The following is an 8,213-nucleotide window of genomic DNA, read 5'->3' as shown; positions in this document are numbered from 1 at the left end:
TCAGAGCCAATCCTTATCCCGAAGTTACGGATCCAATTTGCCGACTTCCCTTACCTACATTATTCTATCGACTAGAGGCTCTTCACCTTGGAGACCTGCTGCGGATATGGGTACGAACCGGCGCGACACCTCCACGTGGCCCTCTCCCGGATTTTCAAGGTCCGAGGGGAAGATCGGGACACCGCCGCAACTGCGGTGCTCTTCGCGTTCCAAACCCTATCTCCCTGCTAGAGGATTCCAGGGAACTCGAACGCTCATGCAGAAAAGAAAACTCTTCCCCGATCTCCCGACGGCGTCTCCGGGTCCTTTTGGGTTACCCCGACGAGCATCTCTAAAGAGGGGCCCGACTTGTATCGGTTCCGCTGCCGGGTTCCGGAATAGGAACCGGATTCCCTTTCGCCCAACGGGGCCAGCACAAAGTGCATCATGCTATGACGGCCCCCATCAACATCGGATTTCTCCTAGGGCTTAGGATCGACTGACTCGTGTGCAACGGCTGTTCACACGAAACCCTTCTCCGCGTCAGCCCTCCAGGGCCTCGCTGGAGTATTTGCTACTACCACCAAGATCTGCACGACGGCGGCTCCAGGCAGGCTCACGCCCAGACCCTTCTGCGCCCACCGCCGCGACCCCTCCTACTCGTCAGGGCTTCGCGGCCGGCCGCAAGGACGGCCATGACTGCCAGACTGACGGCCGAGTATAGGCACGACGCTTCAGCGCCATCCATTTTCAGGGCTAGTTGCTTCGGCAGGTGAGTTGTTACACACTCCTTAGCGGATTCCGACTTCCATGGCCACCGTCCTGCTGTCTTAAGCAACCAACGCCTTTCATGGTTTCCCATGAGCGTCGATTCGGCGCCTTAACTCGGCGTTTGGTTCATCCCACAGCGCCAGTTCTGCTTACCAAAAGTGGCCCACTTGGCACTCCGATCCGAGTCGTTTGCTCGCGGCTTCAGCATATCAAGCAAGCCGGAGATCTCACCCATTAAGTTTTGAGAATAGGTTGAGGTCGTTTCGGCCCCAAGGCCTCTAATCATTCGCTTTACCGGATGAGACTCGTACGAGCACCAGCTATCCTGAGGGAAACTTCGGAGGGAACAGCTACTAGATGGTTCGATTAGTCTTTCGCCCCTATACCCAGCTCCGACGATCGATTTGCACGTCAGAATCGCTACGGACCTCCATCAGGGTTTCCCCTGACTTCGTCCTGGCCAGGCATAGTTCACCATCTTTCGGGTCCCAACGTGTACGCTCTAGGTGCGCCTCACCTCGCAATGAGGACGAGACGCCCCGGGAGTGCGGAGGCCGCCGCCCCGTGAAGGGCGGGGAAGCCCCATCCTCCCTCGGCCCGCGCAAGGCGAGACCTTCACTTTCATTACGCCTTTAGGTTTCGTACAGCCAATGACTCGCGCACATGTTAGACTCCTTGGTCCGTGTTTCAAGACGGGTCGTGAAATTGTCCAAAGCTGAAGCGCCGCTGACGGGAGCGATTATTCCGCCCGAGAGCATCCCGAGCCAACAGCGGCGCGGGTCCGGGGCCGGGCCAGGTAGGTCCGTCATCCGGAAGAACCGCGCGCGCTTGCCGGGAGCCCGAGCGCCCAAAGGGGCGAATCGACTCCTCCAGATATACCGCCGAGCAGCCAGCCAGGACACCGGGGCTCTGCCCAACAGACGCGAACCGAGGCCCGCGGAAGGACAGGCTGCGCACCCGGGCCGTAGGCCGGCACCCAGCGGGTCGCGACGTCCTACTAGGGGAGAAGTGCGGCCCACCGCACACCGGAACGGCCCCACCCCGCGGCGAGTGGAAAGGCAACCGGACACGACCCCGCCGCGGATTGCTCCGCGCGGGCGGCCGGCCCCATCTGCCGAGGGCGGGAGCCAGTGGCCGGATGGGCGTGAATCTCACCCGTTCGACCTTTCGGACTTCTCACGTTTACCCCAGAACGGTTTCACGTACTTTTGAACTCTCTCTTCAAAGTTCTTTTCAACTTTCCCTCACGGTACTTGTTCGCTATCGGTCTCGTGGTCATATTTAGTCTCAGATGGAGTTTTACCACCCACTTGGAGCTGCACTCTCAAGCAACCCGACTCGAAGGAGAGGTCCCGCCGACGCTCGCACCGGCCGCTACGGGCCTGGCACCCTCTACGGGCCGTGGCCTCATTCAAGTTGGACTTGGGCTCGGCGCGAGGCGTCGGGGTAGTGGACCCTCCCAAACACCACATGCCACGACAGGCGGCAGCCTGCGGGGTTCGGTGCTGGACTCTTCCCTGTTCGCTCGCCGCTACTGGGGAATCCTTGTTAGTTTCTTTTCCTCCGCTTAGTAATATGCTTAAATTCAGCGGGTAGTCTCGCCTGCTCTGAGGTCGTTGTACGAGGTGTCGCACGCCACACCGCCAGCCGGCTGTGCACGCTACCGAGAAAGTACCGGTATGCGAACCGCCAGGCGACGGGCGCGCATCGCACGTTTAAGGAGACGCGGCCGGCCCCACAGGCGGCCACGACACTCCCAGGTCTCCGAAGGCGGGACAAACGCCGCGCGCTTCAGTATACGTAGCCGACCCTCAGCCAGACGTGGCCCGGGAACGGAATCCATGGACCGCAATGTGCGTTCGAAACGTCGATGTTCATGTGTCCTGCAGTTCACATGTCGACGCGCAATTTGCTGCGTTCTTCATCGACCCACGAGCCGAGTGATCCACCGTCCTGGGTGATCTTTTTTGTTTAGTTTCCACTGTCTCTTTCAAAACAGTTGCATAGGCGGGACTGAGGCGTTTGACGGCCCCTGTTCCAGCGTTCTGTGTCCAACGGCCTCACGGCCGATGGCGTCGTACGGCTCCACACCGGAGCGGACAGGCACTCGGGCGAAAGTCATTCAAAACCGGCGCCAGGCGCCAGGTGCCGCAGGCCAGCCGCTCCAGAGCTTCAGCGCTCGTACCACACAACATTTTTCAGTTAGTTTGAGAGGCACGCGTGGTTCCGCACGCGGCGCACGGCTGCTGCCGTACAGGTAGCGTGTTGCGCGACACGACACGCACATCGAAAGACATGCAGTCTAGTCGGTAATGATCCTTCCGCAGGTTCACCTACGGAAACCTTGTTACGACTTTTACTTCCTCTAAATGATCAAGTTTGGTCATCTTTCCGGTAGCATCGCAACGACAGAGTCGATGCCGCGTACCAGTCCGAAGACCTCACTAAATCATTCAATCGGTAGTAGCGACGGGCGGTGTGTACAAAGGGCAGGGACGTAATCAACGCGAGCTTATGACTCGCGCTTACTGGGAATTCCTCGTTCATGGGGAACAATTGCAAGCCCCAATCCCTAGCACGAAGGAGGTTCAGCGGGTTACCCCGACCTTTCGGCCTAGGAAGACACGCTGATTCCTTCAGTGTAGCGCGCGTGCGGCCCAGAACATCTAAGGCATCACAGACCTGTTATTGCTCAATCTCGTGCGGCTAGAAGCCGCCTGTCCCTCTAAGAAGAAAAGTAATCGCTGACAGCACGAAGGATGTCACGCGACTAGTTAGCAGGCTAGAGTCTCGTTCGTTATCGGAATTAACCAGACAAATCGCTCCACCCAACTAAGAACGGCCATGCACCACCACCCACCGAATCAAGAAAGAGCTATCAATCTGTCAATCCTTCCGGTGTCCGGGCCTGGTGAGGTTTCCCGTGTTGAGTCAAATTAAGCCGCAGGCTCCACTCCTGGTGGTGCCCTTCCGTCAATTCCTTTAAGTTTCAGCTTTGCAACCATACTTCCCCCGGAACCCAAAAGCTTTGGTTTCCCGGAGGCTGCCCGCCGAGTCATCGGAGGAACTGCGGCGGATCGCTGGCTGGCATCGTTTATGGTTAGAACTAGGGCGGTATCTGATCGCCTTCGAACCTCTAACTTTCGTTCTTGATTAATGAAAACATACTTGGCAAATGCTTTCGCTTCTGTTCGTCTTGCGACGATCCAAGAATTTCACCTCTAACGTCGCAATACGAATGCCCCCGCCTGTCCCTATTAATCATTACCTCGGGTTCCGAAAACCAACAAAATAGAACCGAGGTCCTATTCCATTATTCCATGCACACAGTATTCAGGCGGGCTTGCCTGCTTTAAGCACTCTAATTTGTTCAAAGTAAACGTGCCGGCCCACCCAGACACTCAATAAAGAGCACCTTGGTAGGATTTCAACGGGGTCCGCCTCGGGACGCACGAACACGCACGAGGCGGGTCGCACGCCTTCGGCTCGCCCCACCGGCAGGACGTCCCACGATACATGCCAGTTAAACACCGACGGGCGGTGAACCAACAGCGTGGGACACAAATCCAACTACGAGCTTTTTAACCGCAACAACTTTAATATACGCTATTGGAGCTGGAATTACCGCGGCTGCTGGCACCAGACTTGCCCTCCAATAGATACTCGTTAAAGGATTTAAAGTGTACTCATTCCGATTACGGGGCCTCGATGAGTCCCGTATCGTTATTTTTCGTCACTACCTCCCGTGCCGGGAGTGGGTAATTTGCGCGCCTGCTGCCTTCCTTGGATGTGGTAGCCGTTTCTCAGGCTCCCTCTCCGGAATCGAACCCTGATTCCCCGTTACCCGTTACAACCATGGTAGGCGCAGAACCTACCATCGACAGTTGATAAGGCAGACATTTGAAAGATGCGTCGCCGGTACGAGGACCGTGCGATCAGCCCAAAGTTATTCAGAGTCACCAAGGCAAACGGACCGGACGAGCCGACCGATTGGTTTTGATCTAATAAAAGCGTCCCTTCCATCTCTGGTCGGGACTCTGTTTGCATGTATTAGCTCTAGAATTACCACAGTTATCCAAGTAACGTGGGTACGATCTAAGGAACCATAACTGATTTAATGAGCCATTCGCGGTTTCACCTTAATGCGGCTTGTACTGAGACATGCATGGCTTAATCTTTGAGACAAGCATATGACTACTGGCAGGATCAACCAGGGGGAGCTGCGTCAACTAGAGCTGAGCAGCCGGCCGCCCGGGAGTGTGTCCCAGGGGCCCGCGCGAACACGCAAGCGTCCGCTCAATTATTCTGCAAACAGGAGGAGGCTGAGCTCCCCTGCACAATACACCTCGAAACCCTCTCAGGTCCCGGCGGCGCGCAGCGCCGTCCTAAGTACTTGGTCGGGTTCGAGAGAGGCGCAATCGCCCGGAGTTAGGCGAGTAGACGCTTTAGGTGCGACCACCCGTGCTCCCAACTGAGCTTGCCGCTGCCGACAGAGGCCCGGGAGCGTGCTGTCGTGGCATTGCCGGCGGGAGACAACACGCGCCACCTACGGTGACCGGCAGCTCCAACGCCAGCGCCACAGAAGGGCAAAGGCCCCACGTGGGTGCCGAAGCGAACTCTCCCAGCACAGCGCACGTGCCAACACGTCTGCACAACTGCGATACAAACCACCAGCGAGAACCGCTGGGGCGACCGAGCAGCAGACGGCGTCGCGGCGCCGAGTGCGGGCGGCGGCGCATCCTCAACGCACACAGTCCTCAGTCGGACCAGCACACTGCAGATGTCCACCGCGCTTCGCACCGGGCCCGCGAGGACCCACTTTGGCCGCCCGGCGCCGCGCGCAGGGTGCCCCGGCGCGCAGCTGCGCCGCCTGCCGCGTCCGTCGGCCGGCGCGCCTGCCACTGGGCGCCCCCACCAGCCGGCTGTAGCGCGTGCGCCCACGCACCGCGCGGCCAGCACGCCGGGCGGCCCCCCCTCACCGGCCGGGGACGGTCCCACCCAGCCACCGCCGCGTATCGCTTCACACACAGATTTGCCCTTACTGATTTACCTCCAGCAACAACAACCGCACCACAATGGGTTTACCAGTTGTTCATTTGCGTAACGTCACCAGCAAACGTAGACGTCCATCCCAGTTTGCAAATGCAACGATTATTGCATACCTGTCTGTTAGGTGTCACGACACACTACGTCTGCCCACATACACGCAACAAAATGTGCACGACTAGAGAACACGTGGGAGGTGGCCCCCTACGTATGCGATGTCCATTACGAGACCGACTGTCAACCAGCATCTGTACCATGTCGCAGATGTGGAACGCGGTGCACCATGCTATCACACTGTGTGAGAAGAGACGACTACGTTTGAATACACGCGCCACTACATCAACAGACGGCTCATGCTGATCGCCATCCAGGGCGTCCGTTAATCCCACACGTCTCTATGGCGTACCACACTGCAATGTAGCTGTTATGGGGAGACGGCACGTGGCTGAGTGCACAACATTTGGACCGTATGGTTCGCTGTTGTTGGGCGCAGTCGTTGTACGGTCACACATGTGCCACAGCGTATCATGCAGTACATACGGACCTATGTGCAGTACAATGTGAGGGTTAAGCTTACGACATCAGCGGACAGTGGACACAGGCCGTACCACGACGTAGACTGAGCGCTTCGACATGCGAATGCCAGTGAACAGCTGCGAAGGGCATTGAACACGCAAGCACCTGAACGACCAGCGTGCGAAGGCAGGGGGGAGGGTGGGGGCGATGTACATCCTGCAGTCGTCCACATTACAGTGTACAGCGGGAGCATGTAAAAAGTAAGCAACACTTGCGAAGTGTTGAACATGAAACGATACACAAGAGGGTGGGCGGTGCGAGTAGCGAACTATATTCAGAGGGTTGTGGTTAGACAACACTGGATTAATGTAACGTGTCATATGCCAATTACAGAGCAGGTTAAGGCACAACTTGGGTTAGGTTAAGGCACAACGTGGGTTAGGTTAAGGCACAACTTGGGTTAGGTTAAGGCACAACGTGGGTTAGGTTAAGGCACAACGTGGGTTAGGTTAAGGCACAACGTGGGTTAGGTTAAGGCACAACGTGGGTTAGGTTAAGGCACAACGTGGGTTAGGTTAAGGCACAACGTGGGTTAGGTTAAGGCACAACGTGGGTTAGGTTAAGGCACAACGTGGGTTAGGTTAAGGCACAACGTGGGTTAGGTTAAGGCACAACGTGGGTTAGGTTAAGGCACAACGTGGGTTAGGTTAAGGCACAACGTGGGTTAGGTTAAGGCACAACGTGGGTTAGGTTAAGGCACAACGTGGGTTAGGTTAAGGCACAACGTGGGTTAGGTTAAGGCACAACTTGGGTTAGGTTAAGGCACAACTTGGGTTAGGTTAAGGCACAACTTGGGTTAGGTTAAGGCACAACTTGGGTTAGGTTAAGGCACAACTTGGGTTAGGTTAAGGCACAACTTGGGTTAGGTTAAGGCACAACTTGGGTTAGGTTAAGGCACAACTTGGGTTAGGTTAAGGCACAACTTGGGTTAGGTTAAGGCACAACGTGGGTTAGGTTAAGGCACAACGTGGGTTAGGTTAAGGCACAACGTGGGTTAGGTTAAGGCACAACGTGGGTTAGGTTAAGGCACAACGTGGGTTAGGTTAAGGCACAACGTGGGTTAGGTTAAGGCACAACGTGGGTTAGGTTAAGGCACAACGTGGGTTAGGTTAAGGCACAACGTGGGTTAGGTTAAGGCACAACGTGGGTTAGGTTAAGGCACAACGTGGGTTAGGTTAAGGCACAACGTGGGTTAGGTTAAGGCACAACGTGGGTTAGGTTAAGGCACAACGTGGGTTAGGTTAAGGCACAACGTGGGTTAGGTTAAGGCACAACGTGGGTTAGGTTAAGGCACAACGTGGGTTAGGTTAAGGCACAACTTGGGTTAGGTTAAGGCACAACGTGGGTTAGGTTAAGGCACAACTTGGGTTAGGTTAAGGCACAACTTGGGTTAGGTTAAGGCACAACTTGGGTTAGGTTAAGGCACAACTTGGGTTAGGTTAAGGCACAACTTGGGTTAGGTTAAGGCACAACTTGGGTTAGGTTAAGGCACAACTTGGGTTAGGTTAAGGCACAACTTGGGTTAGGTTAAGGCACAACTTGGGTTAGGTTAAGGCACAACGTGGGTTAGGTTAAGGCACAACGTGGGTTAGGTTAAGGCACAACGTGGGTTAGGTTAAGGCACAACGTGGGTTAGGTTAAGGCACAACGTGGGTTAGGTTAAGGCACAACGTGGGTTAGGTTAAGGCACAACGTGGGTTAGGTTAAGGCACAACGTGGGTTAGGTTAAGGCACAACGTGGGTTAGGTTAAGGCACAACGTGGGTTAGGTTAAGGCACAACGTGGGTTAGGTTAAGGCACAACGTGGGTTAGGTTAAGGCACAACGTGGGTTAGGTTAAGG

The 8,213-nt window shown here is 56.0% G+C and overlaps 2 non-coding genes across 2 annotated transcripts; both read right to left on the bottom strand.

Moving 5' to 3' along the window:
• Positions 1 to 2,555: 2,555 nt before the first annotated feature.
• On the bottom strand, positions 2,556 to 2,710 carry LOC126113398 (5.8S ribosomal RNA). The gene has a single exon (XR_007524904.1). It is a non-coding gene; the product is annotated as a 5.8S ribosomal RNA (ribosomal RNA).
• Positions 2,711 to 3,060: 350 nt separating this feature from the next.
• Positions 3,061 to 4,967, bottom strand: LOC126113388 (small subunit ribosomal RNA). The gene has a single exon (XR_007524895.1). It is a non-coding gene; the product is annotated as a small subunit ribosomal RNA (ribosomal RNA).
• Between the last annotated feature and the right edge of the window lie 3,246 nt (positions 4,968 to 8,213).

The sequence above is a fragment of the Schistocerca cancellata genome, unplaced genomic scaffold, assembly GCF_023864275.1.
Source record: "Schistocerca cancellata isolate TAMUIC-IGC-003103 unplaced genomic scaffold, iqSchCanc2.1 HiC_scaffold_253, whole genome shotgun sequence".
Taxonomy (NCBI): Eukaryota; Metazoa; Arthropoda; class Insecta; order Orthoptera; family Acrididae; genus Schistocerca; species Schistocerca cancellata.
The sequence above is the reverse complement of the archived record's forward strand: the minus strand, read 5'-3'. Positions and strand labels throughout refer to the sequence as shown.